The sequence below is a fragment of the Triticum urartu genome, chromosome 2A (assembly GCF_056163025.1).
Source record: "Triticum urartu cultivar PI428250 chromosome 2A, HENAU_Tu73, whole genome shotgun sequence".
In the NCBI taxonomy this organism is placed as follows: domain Eukaryota; kingdom Viridiplantae; phylum Streptophyta; class Magnoliopsida; order Poales; family Poaceae; genus Triticum; species Triticum urartu.
Window position 1 is genome coordinate 381,304,201 of NC_141874.1, and position 16,740 is coordinate 381,320,940.

At 44.8% G+C, this 16,740-nt stretch overlaps 1 pseudogene; it reads left to right on the forward strand.

The window, feature by feature from the left end:
* The first annotated feature begins 4,348 nt into the window (after positions 1-4,348).
* LOC147985191 (uncharacterized) lies at positions 4,349-5,650 on the forward strand (annotated as a pseudogene).
* The last annotated feature ends 11,090 nt before the right edge of the window (positions 5,651-16,740 follow it).

Consider the following 16,740-nt stretch of genomic DNA (forward strand, 5'->3'; position numbering starts at 1 on the left):
TCCGATTCATGTGTGTATCTCCCAAAAGGTGTGTACAGAAAGGATGATTGTGGTAAACTAAAAAGCAAAGACTCAAATCATACAATACGCTCCAAGGAAAACACATATCATGTGGTGAATAAAAATATAGCCTCAAGTAAAGTTGTCGATAGACGAAGACGAAAGAGGGGATGCCTTCCGGGGCATCCCCAAGCTTAGGCTTTTGGTTGTCCTTGAATTTTACCTTGGGGTGCCTTGGGAATCCCCAAGATTAGGCTCTTGCCACTCATTATTCCAAAATCCATCAAATCTTTACCCAAAACTTGAAAACTTCACAACACAAAACTTCAACAGAAAATCTCATGAGTTCCGTTAGTATAAGAAAACAAACCACCACTTCAAGGTACTGTAATTAAGTAATTATTTATTTATATTGGTGTTAAAACTACTGTATTCCAACTTCTCTATGGTTCATACCCCCCGATACTAGCCATAGATTCATCAAAATAAGCAAACAACACACGAAAAACAGAATCTGTGAATAACAGAACAGTCTGTAGTAATCTGTAGGTTTAGAATACTTATGTAACCCCAAAAATTATGAAATAAATTATTGGACGTGAATAATTTGTCTATTAATCATCTGCAAAAAGAATCAACCTAATCGCACTCTCCAGTAATAACTGGCAGCAAATCTTGTCAGCGCTAAAGTTTCTGTTTTTTACAGCAAGATCACATAAACTTCCCCCAAGTCTTCCCAAAGGTTCTACTTGGCACAAACACTAATTAAAAGCATAAAACCACATCTAAACAGAATCTAGATGAATTATTTATTACTAAAAAGAACCAAAAAGCAAGAAACAAAAATAAAATTGGGTTGCCTCCCAACAAGCGCTATCGTTTAACGCCCCTAGCTAGGCATACAGACAAGAATAGATCTAGGTATTGTCATCTTTGTTAGGTATTTCTTCAATGGAATTGATAAACTTGGAAACTCTAGTAGTAGGATGATTTGGAGTATTTTTCACGGAAGAAAAGGCAGACCCTAAGTTGGTAATAATATCCTCAAGTTTATCAATTCTTGTGGAATCTTGATCTATCTTTTCGTTAACTATGCGTTCTTTTTCTTTAAAAAAATTCAGAGTAACTCCTACCTTAGATCCATATTGGGTAATCTGGTTGTGGATCTTTTTATCCAAATTCTCAATCAACTCTACAGTGGCAAGTTTATTTTCAATAATTTCAAGCCTTTGCATCACATGTTCCAAAGTTAAAATAGTCCCATTAACCAAGAGAGGTGGTGGCCCAAACAAATCTATCATAGCATTATAAGAATCAAAAGTATGGCTACCCAAAAAATTCCACCGGTAATGGTATCAAGAATACATCTATTCCAAGGGGTCATGCCTACATAAAAATTGCGAAGAAGAACGGAAGTGGATTGCTTCCTAGTGGATCTATTCTGAGCATTGCAAATTCTATACCAAGCATCTTTTAATTTTTCTCCCTCCCTTTGTTTAAAATTAAGAACTTCATGATCGGGAGTACTAACAATGATAGAAGGACTAGCCATGACAGCAAAACCAACGATATAACATGCGGACACACAAGAAGCAAGCAAAAAGAGGCGAACAGAAGTAAGGCGAATAAAACGGCAAGGGTGAAGTGGGGGAGAGGAAAACGGGAGGCAAATGGCAAATCATGTAATGCGAGGGATAAGAGTTTGTGATGGGTACTTGGTATGTCTTGACTTGATGCAACCTCCCTAGCAACGGTGCCAGAAATCCTTCTTGCTACCTCTTGAGCATGTGTTGGTTTTCCCGTGAAGAGGAAAGGGTGATGCAACACAGTAGCATAAATATTTCCCACAGTTTTTGAGAACCAAGGTATCAATCCAGTAGGAGGTAACACACAAGTCACCTAGTACCTGCACAAACAAACAAGAACCTCGCAACCAACGCGATAAAGGGGTTGTCAATCCCTTCACGGTCACTTACGAAAGTGAGATCTGATAGAGATAATAAGATAAATATTTTTGGTATTTTATGATATAGATTGGAAAATAAAGATTGAAAAATAAAAATAGCAAGTTGATAGGAAAAAAATATGATGGAAGATAGACCCGGGGGCCATAGGTTTCACTAGTGGCTTCTCTTAAGATAGCAAATTCTACGGTGGGTGAACAAATTATTGTCGAGCAATTGATAGAAAATCGAATACTTATGAGAATATCTAGGCATGATCATGTATATAGGCATCACGTCCGTGAGAAGTAGACCGAAACGATTCTGCATCTACTACTATTACTCCAGACATCGATCGCTATCCAGCATGCATCTAGAGTATTAAGTTCATAAGAAGAGAGTAACGCATTAGGCAAGATGACATGATGTAGAGGGATAAACTCAAGCAATATGATATAAACCCCATCTTTTTATCCTCGATGGCAACAGTACAATACGTGCCTTGCTGCCCCTGCTGTCACTGGGAAAGGACACCGCAAGATTGAACCCAAAGCTAAGCATTTCTCCCATTGGAAGAACGATCAATCTAGTAGGCCAAACCAAACTGATAATTCGAAGAGACTTGCAAAGATATTTAAATCATGCATAAAAGATTTCGGAGAAGAATCAAATATTGTTCATAGATAATCTTGATCATAAACCCACAATTCATCGGATCTCGACAAACACACCGCAAAAAGAATTACATCGAATAGATCTCCAAGAGAATCAAGGAGAAAATTGTATTGGGATCCAAAGAGAGAGAGAAGAAGCCATCTAGCTAATAACTATGGACCCGAAGGTCTGTGGTAAACTACTCACATATCATCGGAGAGGCTATGGTGTTGATGTAGAAGCCCTCCGTGATCGATTCCCCCTCCGGCGGAGCGCCGGGAAAGGCCCCAAGATGGGATCTCACGGGTACAGAAGGTTGCGGCGGTGGAAATAGGGTTTCTTGGTGCTCCTGGATGTTTTCGGGGTATATGGGTATATATAGGAGGAAGAAGTACGTCGGTGGAGCTGTGAGGGGCCCACGAGGGTGGGGGCACGCCTACCCCCTGGGCGCGCCTCCCTACCTCGTGGCCTCCTCGCTTCTTTCTTGACGTCCACTCCAAGTCTCCTGGATCACGTTTGTTCCAAAAATTACTCTCCCGAAGGTTTCATTCCCTTTGGGTTCCGTTTGATATTCCTTTTCTGCGAAACACTGAAATAGGCAAAAAAACAGCCATTTGCACTGGGCCTTTGGTTAGTAGGTTAGTCCCAAAAATAATATAAAAACATAAACTAAAGCCCATTAAACATCCAAAACAGATAATATAATAGCATGGAAAAATCAAAAATTATAGATACGTTGGAGACGTATCAACTTGTCGATGGCCCTGCAGTTGTTGTGGCTGTCCATGTCGGGCACGTGCATTCGATGTAGGGAACTGTTGAGTGGGGAATATAGCTCCCTTCAGGTGTATGCTTCCCTTGTTGGAGCATCTGCGGTGAGTCGGAAGATGGTGTGGCTGAAGATGCAGAAAATGCATAATGTTAAGAACTACACATATCTCTGATCTGAAGAAATACCCTAAGAGATCAACATCAAGGTACGAGAGTGGTCACACGTCTGTTGACTGAAGACTAAATTGGTGTCACATGATTTTATTTTATTTTGGTACTGTCCGATCTACGCCAGATGGCTTGATGGCCATCTTGTGCCTCCCGACTGAAACTGTTCGGAATCTTCCCCGAAGAGCCAGCGACCACCGGCAGAGCACCCTGCCTCCGCCGTCCGTGGCCCCGACCAAAACCCCGCTCCCCGCCCCACCGCACTGCCGTGGTTGCGCCGCCCCCGGGACAATCCACAAAGATTCGCCGTCATCCAGATCCGGCGGCGGCAGTACCTTCAACCCACGCAACACTAAGGGCATCTCCAGCCGCCCCCAACAGGCCCCCCCAGGCCACTTTTTCGGCGCCGGCACCGAAAAAACGGCCCAGTCGCGCCCCCAGGACGCCGAAAATCACCGGTTCGGACCTTTTTTCCGCCCGACGGTCACAGGCCGAACCCGGCGCGCTGGGGAGCAGTTGGGGGCTCCGACGCTAGGGAAAAGCACACCTGGCCCACACCGACAGGGGAAAAGTCAAGGTTTTCTTCCCCTGACTCGCCTCGCACCCACCGCGCCCTCGGCCACCACTAGCTATATCCCGGCGACGGCCGCCGCCCTACTCCACTAGATAGCCTTCCCCGCCGGAAAATAGCAGCGCTTCGCCGCGGCAGCCCCTCCCACAGCAGCTGGGCGTTTCCGGCCGCGGAGGCGCGGTTTAACGGCGGGTACACGCCCACCGAGCGCAAGGTGTTCGGCATTTTGCCTGCCTCGGCGATGGACTCGGATGAGGAGGAAGAGCTCGCCGCGCTGCTGGAGGAGGAAGCCGCGGCCGACGTCCAGGAAGAAGAGCATCTCATGGTGCTCGCCGCCCTCAGCCAGCTGCTGGCGAGCAATGAAAAGCCGCGGCGAGGTGGCTCGGCGCCGGGGCGGATGAAAGCAAAGAACCGGCATCGTCTCCAAGGCTATTGCATGCTCTACTCCGACTACTTCGCCGATGCTCCACTTCATGGCGAGAGAACATTTCGGCGCCGTTATCGGATGAGCCGAAAGCTCTTCCTCAGGATTGTGAATTCCATCCGGGAGTTCGACAACTACTTCAAGTGCAAGATGGATTGTACTGGCGCTCTTGGATTCACCTCCATCCAGAAGTGCACGACAGCGATGAGGATGCTTGCATATGGAGCTCCCAGTGATTCACTCGGCGACTATGGGTGCATGGCCAAGTCCACCAGCATAGAGTGTTTCTACAAGTTCTGTCGGGCAGTGGTGGCAGTGTTTGGGCCACAATACTTGAGAACACCCAAGGCGGAAGACACTGCTCGGATCCTAGCCCAGAATGCAGCAAGAGGATTTCCTGGGATGCTTGGAAGCATCGACTGCATGCATTGGAAATGGAAGAATTTCCCATTTGGTTGGCAGGGGATGTACAAAGGCGCCAAAGGCGGTTGCAGTGTGGTGCTTGAGGCGGTAGCCACACAGGACCTTTGGATTTGGCACTCCTTCTTTGGTATGCCAGGAACTCACAATGACATCAACGTGCTGCAGTGCTCTCCTGTTTTTGCCAAGCTCGTTGAGGGCCATTCTCCTCCGGTGAACTTCGAGATCAATGGGCACCAATACAACAAGGGGTACTACCTAGCAGATGGCATCTATCCAAGATGGTCGACATTTTTGAAGACGATCTCCAACCCTGTGGCAGGAGGCAAGAACGCCTGGTTTGCAAAAGTTCAGGAGGCTTGCAGGAAGGATGTCGAGCGGGCATTTGGTGTGCTCCAATCTCGATTCGCTGTTGTTCGGTACCCCGCTCAGACCTGGTCCAAAGATCAAATGTGGGAGATTATGACTTGCTGTGTCATCTTGCACAACATGATCATCTAGAGCGAGCAAGAAGACCCAGTGTTTGACACTGAACCATACTACAGGCAGGGTCCTCTAGCCGAAGTTGATCACCAGCTACCAGCAACTTGGACTGCCTATCTCAGTATGCGTCAGGAGATCCGAGACCCACAGGTGCATCATCAACTGCAGAAAGTTCTGATTGAGCACCTATGGAAGCTCAAGGGGGACGCTGTGTGATGAAATACGAGTTTTTATTTGTTGAACTATATAATTTGTATTGAACTATTTGTTGTTGTACTATTTTGTTGAAGTATTTGATTTTTCTATGATGAAATATGTGATAAGAAATAATTGTGTTGATAATTGAACGCCGAGACACGGCGAAACCACGCCGAATATGGGCCTATTCTCGCCCATGTGGGCCCTTTATTCGCCGAAATTGGGCTGCAAAGTGGGCCAATTTCGGCGCCTGGGGGCGAGATGGGGGCGACGACTGGGCGCAAAACCGCCCCCAGCGCCGATTGTATCGCCGGCTCTCCCCCAGGGACGATTTTTATGCGTCCTGGGGGGCCAACGGCTGGAGATGCCCTTAGGTGTTGTTCTTACTTGAACAAACCTCCTACTTATGATTAGCCCCCTCGCAAGCATCAAGAACTACGAGAAAAGTATTAAGAATAAATTTTAACCATAGCATTAAACTTTTGGAATCAAATCAGTCCCTTACGGAATAGCGCATAAACTAGGCTTTAAGCTTCTGTTACTCTCGCAACCCATAATGTAATAACTACTCCCCAATGCATTCGCTTAGGACCAAATATGGTGAAGTGTCATGTAGTCGACGTTCACATGACACCACTAAGGGAATAATAACATACATACCATCAAAATATCGAACACATATAGAATTCACATGATTACTTGCAACAAGATTTCTCTAGTGACCTCAAGAACAAAAGTAACTACTCACAAATGGTAATCATGCTCAAGATCAGAGGGGTATTAAATAGAATAATGGATCTGAACATATAATCTTCCACCAAATAAACCATATAGTAATCAACTACAAGGTGTAATCAACACTACTAGTCACCCACAAGTACCAATCTATAGTTCCGGTACAAAGATTGAACACAAGAGATGAACTAGGGTTTGAGATGAGATGGTGTTGTTGAAGATGTTGATGGAGATTGCCCTCCCCAAGACGGGGGAGTTGTTGGTGATGATGATGACGATGATTTCCCCCTCCATGAGGGAAGTTCCCGCGGCAGAATCGCTCTGCCGGAGGGCAAAAGTGCTCCTGCCCAAGTTCCACCTCGAGATGGCAGCGCTTCGTCCCGAAAGTCCTCTCCTTATTTTTTTTCCTAGGTTAAAATGACTTATTGAAGGAAATATGCCCTAGAGGCAATAATAAAGTTGTTATTTATATTTCCTATATCATGATAAATGTTTATTATTCATGCTAGAACAATATTAACCGAAAACTTAGTACATGTGTGAATATATAGACAAACAGAGTGTCACTAGTTTGCCTTTACTTGACTAGCTCGTTCAATCAATGATGGTTATGTTTTCTACCATAGACATGAGTAGTCATTTGATTAATGGGATCACATCATTAGAGAATGATGTGATTGACTTGACCCATCCGTTAGCTTAGCAGGATGATCGTTTAGTTTGTTGCTATTGCTTTCTCCATAACTTATACATGTTCCTATGACTATGAGATCATGCAACTCCCGAATATCGGAGGAACACTTTGTGTGCTACCAAACGTCACAACGTAACTGGGTGATTATAAAGGTGCTCTACAGGTGTCGCTGATGGTGTTTGTTGAGTTGGCATAGATCGAGATTAGGATTTGTCACTCCGATTGTCGGAGAGGTATCTCTGGGCCCTCTCGGTAATGTGCATCACTATAAGCCTTGCAAGCAATGTAGCTAATGAGTTAGTTATGGGATGTAGCATTATGGAACGAGTAAAGAGACTTGCCGGTAACGAGATTGAACTAGGTATTGAGATACCGACGATCAAACCTCGGACAAGTAACATACCGATGACAAAGGGAATAACGTATATCGTTATGCGATTTAACCAATAAAGATCTTCGTAGAATATGTAGGAACCAATATGAGCATCCAGGTTCCGCCATTGGTTATTGACCAGAGACGTGTCTCGGTCATGTCTACATAGTTCTCAAACCAGTAGGGTCCGCACGCTTAACGTTTGGTGACGATCGGTATTATGAGTTTATGTGGTTTGATGTACCGAAGATAGTTCGGAGTCCCGGATGTGATCACAGACATGACAAGGAGTCTCGAAATGGTCGAGACATAAAGATTGATATATTGGACGACTATATTCGGACACCGGATGAGTTCCGGGGGTCACCGAATATTTATCGGAATGTCGGGGGGTTATCGGAACCCCCGGGGGAACCAATGGGACTACATGGGCCTTGTGGGAGAGAGAGAGGAGGGGGGATAGTGCTGGATGCCCCCCCTTGGGAGTCCGAATTAGACAAGGAGGGGGGTGGCGCCCCCTCTTTCCTCCCTCTCTCCTCTCCTTCCTTTCCCCTCCCCCCTTCCTAGTTTGACTAGGAAAAGGGGAGTCCTACTCCTACTAGGAGGAGGACTCCCCCTCTCCTTGGCGCGCCCCTAGGCCAGTCGGCCTCCCCCTTGCTCCTTTATATACGGGGGCAGGGGGCACCCTAGAACACACAAGTTGATCATTGATCTCTTAGCCGTGTGCGGTGCCCCCCTCCACCATAATCCACCTCAGTCATATCGTAGCGGTGCTTAGGTGAAGCCCTATTCCAGTAGCATCATCATCGTCGTCATCACACCATCGTGCTAACGAAGCTCTCCCTCGACACTCTACTGGATCGTGAGTTCGTGGGACGTCACCGAGCCGAGCGTGTGCAGATCGCGGAGGTGTAGTTCCTTCGGTGCTAGGATCGGTCGATCGTGAAGATGTACGACTACATCAACCGCATTGTCACAATGCTTCCGCTTACGGTCTACGAGGGTGTATGGACAATGCTCTTACCTAAGACACCAAAGCGTTGCTTCCACGGCGAACTTGCGCCCCCGCACCCTTACGTTAGACACCAGCCAACCGGCAGCCTAGGAGCTCCGCCGGCTCGAGGGGTGCTACTTCCCATTGGGAATCAGTTGGCCCAGAATAAAAATTCAGACAATTGACGCCTAAATAAAGTGATTTGAGATGAGGGTGCGACCTATCTGGCGGCCAAGTGAAGTAGGCAGCTCCAGCTGCCTAGTCAGTGAGGCCGGCGCGGTTGCGGTGGCTACCGATGACAGGGAAGCAAAGATGTAGCGATGGTCGACGGATATGGAGAAGCAGCGCCGGGGCTCTGGACGGGTCCAAAGTTGGAGCCGCTCCGGCACCGTGAACAATGGCGGGGGTGAATCGGCTCCGGTATGGTTCACGCGGCCGTCATCGAGGCAGCTCCGGCAGCATGAACTAAGAGGCATACGGCCCAGTGCACGACAGCAAGTGGGTAGCGTCTCCAGGATTAGAGAGGAGGGCGTCTGTGAATTTGGTGCGGTGGGGGCGCCATGGAGGAGGGGCTGAGGTTTCGTGGCTCGGGAGAAGGGAGCTTCCGGGGAGAAGGTGATTTGGCGCCCACGAGGTATGAATGGGGAATTGGGAGGGGGGCCATGTCTTACGGACGCATTTGTCTGGAATGTGGGGGGAGTTACAGTTCTACCCCTGCCTTTAGGATTCTTGGCTTGGGTCTGTGTACTGAGGGTTGGGGATAGTAGAGTAACTTTGCTTCTCCCAAATAGTGGGCAGGCGATGAGGGCGTGTTTAGAAATATAGTGGGCGCGAGCGATTTCGGGCGAGGAGGGCGTGTTTTCAATATAGTGGGCGCGAGCGATTTCGGGCGAGGAGAGCGTGTTTTGAAATAGTGGGCGCGAGCTATTTCGGGCGAGGAGAGGGTGTTTTCCCTACCATGGTTTATGAATTATTCGGCACATGTCATTTCGTCCGAGGAGAAGGCGCACTTGGATAAAGTTACGAACCTACCCTCGATGTACAACGAGCCAATTGATGCATGTCCCACATAGGCCGGTAATTTCGCGTCTCCCATTTTTTTGCTCAGGCGAATTCCACCGAGCAGAGGGTGTTTAATGGTTCGTTCAAATTTTGGGAGAACGAGCATCCACGTCTACCTTACCAAGTCGATTCGAATCAAATTTTGAAATATTAACTTGCCACTTGTTTTTTAGATGGAGAGATAATGCTTGGGAGTAATGTGTATTTACATGCTCGTTGCTAGCGATTTACTATATGACAAATAGTTGACCCACTCAAAAACGGGAATCAAACCCAAAATGAAATATCTCGATTCAATGAAATAGCTCGTTCACCAGGTCAAAATAGTGAACTAAATCCAAAATTGAACACCTCAATCGAGTAGCATGTTGTATAGTATTATAGTACTCCATGAACATGTTGAAAGTCAAATTAATGAACTTGTTTGATATACGCATATCTCCGTTCATGTGTGGATTGCAGACAACATGTTCTCCAATTTAAATATTTGAATGCAAGTATATATCGAAACATGGTTTATATCAGTCTTTGATGAAAAAAACGCGACCTCCCCCTCTTCTGGACTCCTGCTCTCTCTCTCTCTCTCTCCGACAATCTTCAATTCTATCGCACGCATCCAACACACAAACCTTTTTGGTCCCTATCCCTCTCTCTCCGTCTCTCTCTCTCTCTCTCTCTCTCTCTCTCTCTCTCTCTCTTTGTGTGTGTGTGTGGGGGGGGGGGGTCTTTCTAGTTCGCATGCATATATCCTCCATCTATAGGTCTCTCTCGCACACTATGTATGATTCTCTAGTCCAAGCTAAATATCTTGGGTGCACTCATCGTACGCACACAAATTCCTTGGATCGTTGCCCGTAACTCTCTCACGCACCACTCTGTCGTCTTGAAGCTCTTCCCTCTCTCTCTCAAATTCTCCATTTACCTAGGTCAGACATACACATGCATATCTCACTCGCACTCGATAGACCCATCTAAAACTCTATCTCTCTCCCTCGTTCTCTCTCCATCTCACACGCGCACACACACAATCTCAGGCCTAGCCAAGTATGATGGTCTCTCACTCAAATGTAGGTACACGCAGTCCCCCCTATATGTGTATGACTAGCTAATATTAGTCTCCATCACAAACATGTGCATGGTCTATCTTGATTTCTCTCGAGACATCTTTCTATCACGCACGCACCTCCCTCGATCTCCCACCCATATAGTCCCCACACGATCTCGAGGGGATCTCTATATCACAAACGCACCCTCTCTCCATCCCCATGCGTCCATGTTCTCCCTGTGTCCCTCTCGACCTTTGTTTCTTGTTGGCCAGACCTCTATTGGACATGTGCTATAGGGGTGTCTCTCTCCGTTGCAAACAATCACGCACTAGCTATCTTCGTGTATCTCCTCACCTTGCTTTTCTATCTTGGAGATGCATGCGTGATATTTTTGCATATAAAACGGAAAAACACACACACTCTCTCTCTAATTTATCGTTTGTTGTCCCTTTCTCTTTCACACACATACTCTTTTTGCACACTCACTCATTCTCCTTCACACGCACTTGATCTCTCTCGACTTAGGCACTCTCTTCGGTCCATAGCATATAGATTTATTGAAAAGTCAAACATCACAAAGTTGGACCATGTACGTGGAGAAAAACATTTACATCTAGTACGGCAAACATATACCATTAGATTCATCATGAGATGTAGTTTCGTATGATGTATCTTTGGTATTGTAGATATAAATAACATTTGCGTAAACCTGACCAAAGTTTCCAAAGTTCGACTTCTAAAAATTTATATGCACTGCATTATCGAGCGAATGGAATATCTCTTTCCCCCTCTCAGCTATCAAATGCACCACTCAGCCTTATCTGGGCTCCTCTATCTCTCTCAAACTTTATATCTCCCTGGTTCACACATACACATGTCTCGCTCGCGCTACATATAGACCCATCCAACACTCTCCGCCGTTGTTCTCTCTCTATGTGACACGCACCCCCCTAAGTACCATAATCCCTTACTCCATCATAGGCGCACGCACTCCCCCTAAGTATGATTATCTCTCACTAGCCATCTAGAACACATGTATTGTCTCCTTCCATCCATACGTCTATCTCGATATCTCTAGGGGTATCTTCTATCGCCAACACACTTTGTCACTCGATCTCCCACCCATGTAGTCCCATCACGATCTCCAGGGGATCTCTCTATGACAAACATACACTCTCTCCTCCCCATGTCTGCATTTTCTCCGTACGTTTCTCTCGACCTCTCTCCCTTGTTTGTCAGACCCCTGTTGGCCACTTGCTAGGGGTCTTTCTCTCTTGGTTGCACACAACTACACACTATCTCCTCACCTTGCTTCCATTGTCGAAGATGCATGTGTGATATGTTTGCATAAGATACACACGCCTTTTCTCTACTTTTATCGTGTGTTGTCCTTGTCTCTTTCACACACGCACACACACTTTTTCACTCACTCTTTCTATTTCACTCTCTCTCTCCCTCTAGTTAGGGACTCTCACGTCCATAAGCATATGGATGTTTTGAAAAGTCAAACCTCATAAAAATTTGATCAGGTATATGTGGAGAAAAACATTTACATCTGGAACGATCATTAGATTCATCACAACATGTACTTACTTCATACTATCATTTATCTTTGGTATTGTAGATATAAGTAAGTTCTTTATAAACTTGGTCAAAGTTTCAAAAGTTTGACTTTAAAAAAATGTTGGCACTACATTATCGAACAGAGGGAGTAGCTCTTTCTCTCTCTCTGCTATCTCTCATGGGCCTCCCCTCTCACTCGAACTCTCTATACCGACGGATTATACACTCATTGTGTCAGCGTATAGCTCCATATATTGTTTAGTTGACCGGTCAACTAGTCCACATGTTGCCTTGTCAGCTCATTTTCTCTATCATCGTATGCTGACCCATGTGGCAGTGGGCGAAAATAAGTAAACGAGACGCCCATCTGACACGCGGTGAAGTAAACAAAGTTGAAACCACTCGGGGTAGCACCCCGCATGCTAGTAAATTGAGGGCGCATTGAGGACACACTTCTTCCGTGTGAAGGACGCACTCACGCACAATTCACCACTTCGTGGTGGCATGCACAGAAGGATGCACTTGCGCACACCCAACAGGCAGCACACAACACACACCAGCACACATGTACACCGACGTCGCCGCTGGTTGAGATGGACGGCGAGGAAGCCAACAAGCAGAGGCGGCTAGAGCCAAAACCGCATCCGGTGAGCCTGGACATCAGCAGCAGCCTCCCCGACGACATGCTGCTCATCATCATCGGCCTCCTCCCCATCAAATCTGCCGTGCGGACCGCCCTGCTCTCCTGGCGGTGGCGCCACCTCTGGCGCTGTGCTACCTCTTGAGCACTTGCGTTGGTTTTCCCTTGAAGAGGAAAGGGTGGTGCCGCAAAGTAGCGTAAGTATTTCCCTCAGTTTTTGAGAACCAATGTATCAATCCAGTAGGAGGCCACGCATGAGTCCCTCGTACCTACATAAACAAATAAATCCTCACAACCAACGCGATAAGGGGTTGTCAATCCCTACACGGTCACTTACGAGAGTGAGATCTGATAGATATGATAAGATAATATTTTTGGTATTTTTATGATAAAGATGCAAAGTAAAATAAAAGGCAATAAAAATAACTAAGTATTGGAAGAATAATATGATGGAAGATAGACCGGGGGGCCATAGGTTTCACTAGTGGCTTCTCTCGAGAGCATAAGTATTCACGACGGGTAAACAAATTACTATTGAGCAATTGATAGAATTGAGCATAATTATGAGAATATCTACGTATGATCATGTATATAGGCATCATGTCCGAGACAAGTAGACCGACTCCTGCCTGCATCTACTACTATTACTCCACACATCGGCCGCTATCCAGCATGCATCTAGAGTATTAAGTTCAATAGAATAGAGTAACGCTTTAAGCAAGATGACATGATGTAGAGGGATAAACTCATGCAGTATGATGAAAACCCCATCTTGTTATCCTCGATGGCAACAATACAATACGTGCCTTGCTGCCCCTACTGTCATTGGGAAAGGACACCGCAAGATTGAACCCAAAGCTAAGCACTTCTCCCATTGAAAGAAAGATCAATCTAGTAGGCCAAACCAAACTGATAATTCGAAGAGACTTGCAAAGATAACCAATCATACATAAAAGAATTCAGAGAAGATTCAAATATTGTTCATAGATAAACTTGATCATAAACCCACAATTCATCGATCTCAACAAACACACCGCAAAAGAAGATTACATCGAATAGATCTCCACAAGAGAGGGGGAGAACTTTGTATTGAGATCCAAAAAGAGAGAAGAAGCCATCTAGCTAATTACTATGGACCCGTAGGTCTGAGGTAAACTACTCACACTTCATCGGAAGGGCTATGGTGTTGATGTAGAAGCCCTCCGTGATCGATGCCCCCTCCGGCAGAGCTCTGGAACAGGCCCCAAGATGGGATCTCGTGGATACAGAAAGTTACGGCGGTGGAATTAGGGTTTTGGCTCCGTATCTGGTAGTTTGGGGTACGTAGGTATGTATAGGAGGAAGGAGTACGTCGGTGGAGCAACAGGGGGCCCACGAGGGTGGAGGGCGCGCCTAGGGGGGTAGGCGCGCCCCCCTACCTCGTGGCCTCCTGGTTGATGTCTTGACGTAGGGTCCAAGTCCTTTGGATCATGTTCGTTTCGAAAATCACGTTCCTGAAGGTTTCATTCCGTTTGGACTCCGTTTGATATTCTTTTTCTGCGAAACCCTAAAATAGGCAAAAAACAACAATTCTGGGTTGGGCCTCCGGTTAATAGGTTAGTCCCAAAAATAATATAAATGTGTATAATAAAGCCCAATAATGTCCAAAACAGAATATAATATAGCATGGAACAATAAAAAATTATAGATACGTTGGAGACGTATCAAGCATCCCCAAGCTTAATTCCTGCTCGTCCTCGAGTAGGTAAATGTTAAAAAATAGAAATTTTGATGTGGAATGCTACTTGGCATAATTTCAATGTAATTCTCTTAACTGTGGTATGAATATTCAGATCCGAAAGATTCAAGACAAAAGTTTAATATTGAATAGAAATAATAATACTTCAAGCATACTAACTAAGAAATTATGTCTCTTCAAAATAACATGGCCAAAGAAAGTTATCCCTACAAAATCATATAGTCTGGCTATGCTCCATCTTCACCACACAAAGTATTCAAATCATGCACAACCCCGATGACAAGCCAAGCAATTGTTTCACACTTTTAATGTTCTCAAACTTTTTCAATCTTCACGCAATACATGAGCGTGAGCCATGGACATAGCACTATAGGTGGAATAGAGTGGTGGTTGTGGAGAAGACAAAAGGGAGAAGATAGTCTCACATCAACTAGTCGTATCAATGGGCTATGGAGATGCCCATCAATAGATATCAATGTGAGTGAGTAGGGATTGCCATGCAACGGATGCACTAGAGCAATACATATATGAAAGCTCAACAAAAAGAAACTAAGTGGGTGTGCATCCAACTTGGTTGCTGACGAAGACCTAGGGCATTTTGAGGAAGCCCATCGTTGGAATATACAAGCCAAGTTCTATAATGAAAAATTCCCACTAGTATATGAAAGTGATAACATAGGAGACTCTCTATTATGAAGATCATGGTGCTACTTTGAAGCATAAGTGTGGAAAAAAGGATAGTAGTATTGCCCCTTTTTATTTTTTTATATTTTTTGGGCCTTCTTTTTTTTCTTTGGCCTTTCTCTTTTTTTGGGACAATACTCTATGAATGATGATCATCACACTTCTATTTATTTACAACTCAATGATTACAACTCGATACTAGAACAAAGTATGACTCTACATTAATGCCTTCGGCGGTGTACCGCGATAGCAATGATGCATGAGTGACTTATATGAAAGAATTATGAACGGTGGCTTTGCCACAACTAAAATGTCAACTACATGATCATGCAAGGCAATATGACAATGATGGAGTGTGTCATGACAAACGGAACAGTGGAAAGTTGCATGGCAATATATCTCGGAATGGCTATGGAAATGCCATGATAGGTAGGTATGGTGGCTGTTTTGAGGAAGGTATATGGTGGGTGTATGATACCGGCGAAAGGTGCGCGGTATTAGAGAGGCTAGCAATGGTGGAAGGGTGAGAGTGAGTATAATCCATGGACTCAACATTAGTCATAAAGAACTCACATACTTATTGCAAAAATCTATTAGTTATCGAAGCAAAGTACTACGCGCATGCTCCTAGGGGGATAGATTGGTAGGAAAAGACCATCACTCGTCCCCGAACGCCACTCATAAGGAGGACAATCAATAAATACATCATGCTCCGACTTCTTAACATAACGGTTCACCATACGTGCATGCTACGGGAATCACAAACTTCAACACAAGAATTTCTCAAATTCACAATTACTCAACTAGCACGACTCTAATATCACCATCTCCATATCTCAAAACAATTATCAAGTTTCAAACTTCTCATAGTATTCAACACACTCATAAGAAAATTCTATTTATTTAATCTTGAATGCCTCAAATAATTAAAGCAAATTACCATGCTGTTTTTTAGAACTCTCAGAATAATCTAAGTGAAGCATGAGAGAACAATGGTTTCTATAAAACAAATCCACCGACGTGCTCTAAAAGATATAAGTGAAGCACTAGAGTAAAAACTATATAACTCAAAAGATATAAGTGAAGCACATAGAATATTCTAATAATTTCCGAAGAAGCAAGGATGATTGTGGAAGACTAACGAATAAAGACTCAAATAATACAAGACGCTCCAAGCAAAACACATATCATGTGGTAAATAAAAATATAGCTGCAAGTAAAGTTACCGATAGAAGTAGATGAAAGAGGAGATGCCTTCCGGGGCATACCCAAGTTTTGGCATTTAGGTGTCCTTAGATTATCTTGGGGGTGCCATGGGAATCCCCAAGCTTAGGCTCTTGCCAATCCTTGTTCCATAATCCATCAAATCTTTACCCAAAACTTGAAAACTTCACAACACAAAACTTAAAGTAGAAAATCTCGTGAGCTCCGTTAGCGAAAGAAAACAAAACACCACTTCAAGGTACTGTAATGAACTCATTCTTTATTTATATTCGTGTTAAAACTACTGTATTCCAACTTCTTTATGGTTTATAAACTATTTTACTAGCCATAGATTCATCAAAATAAGCAAACAACA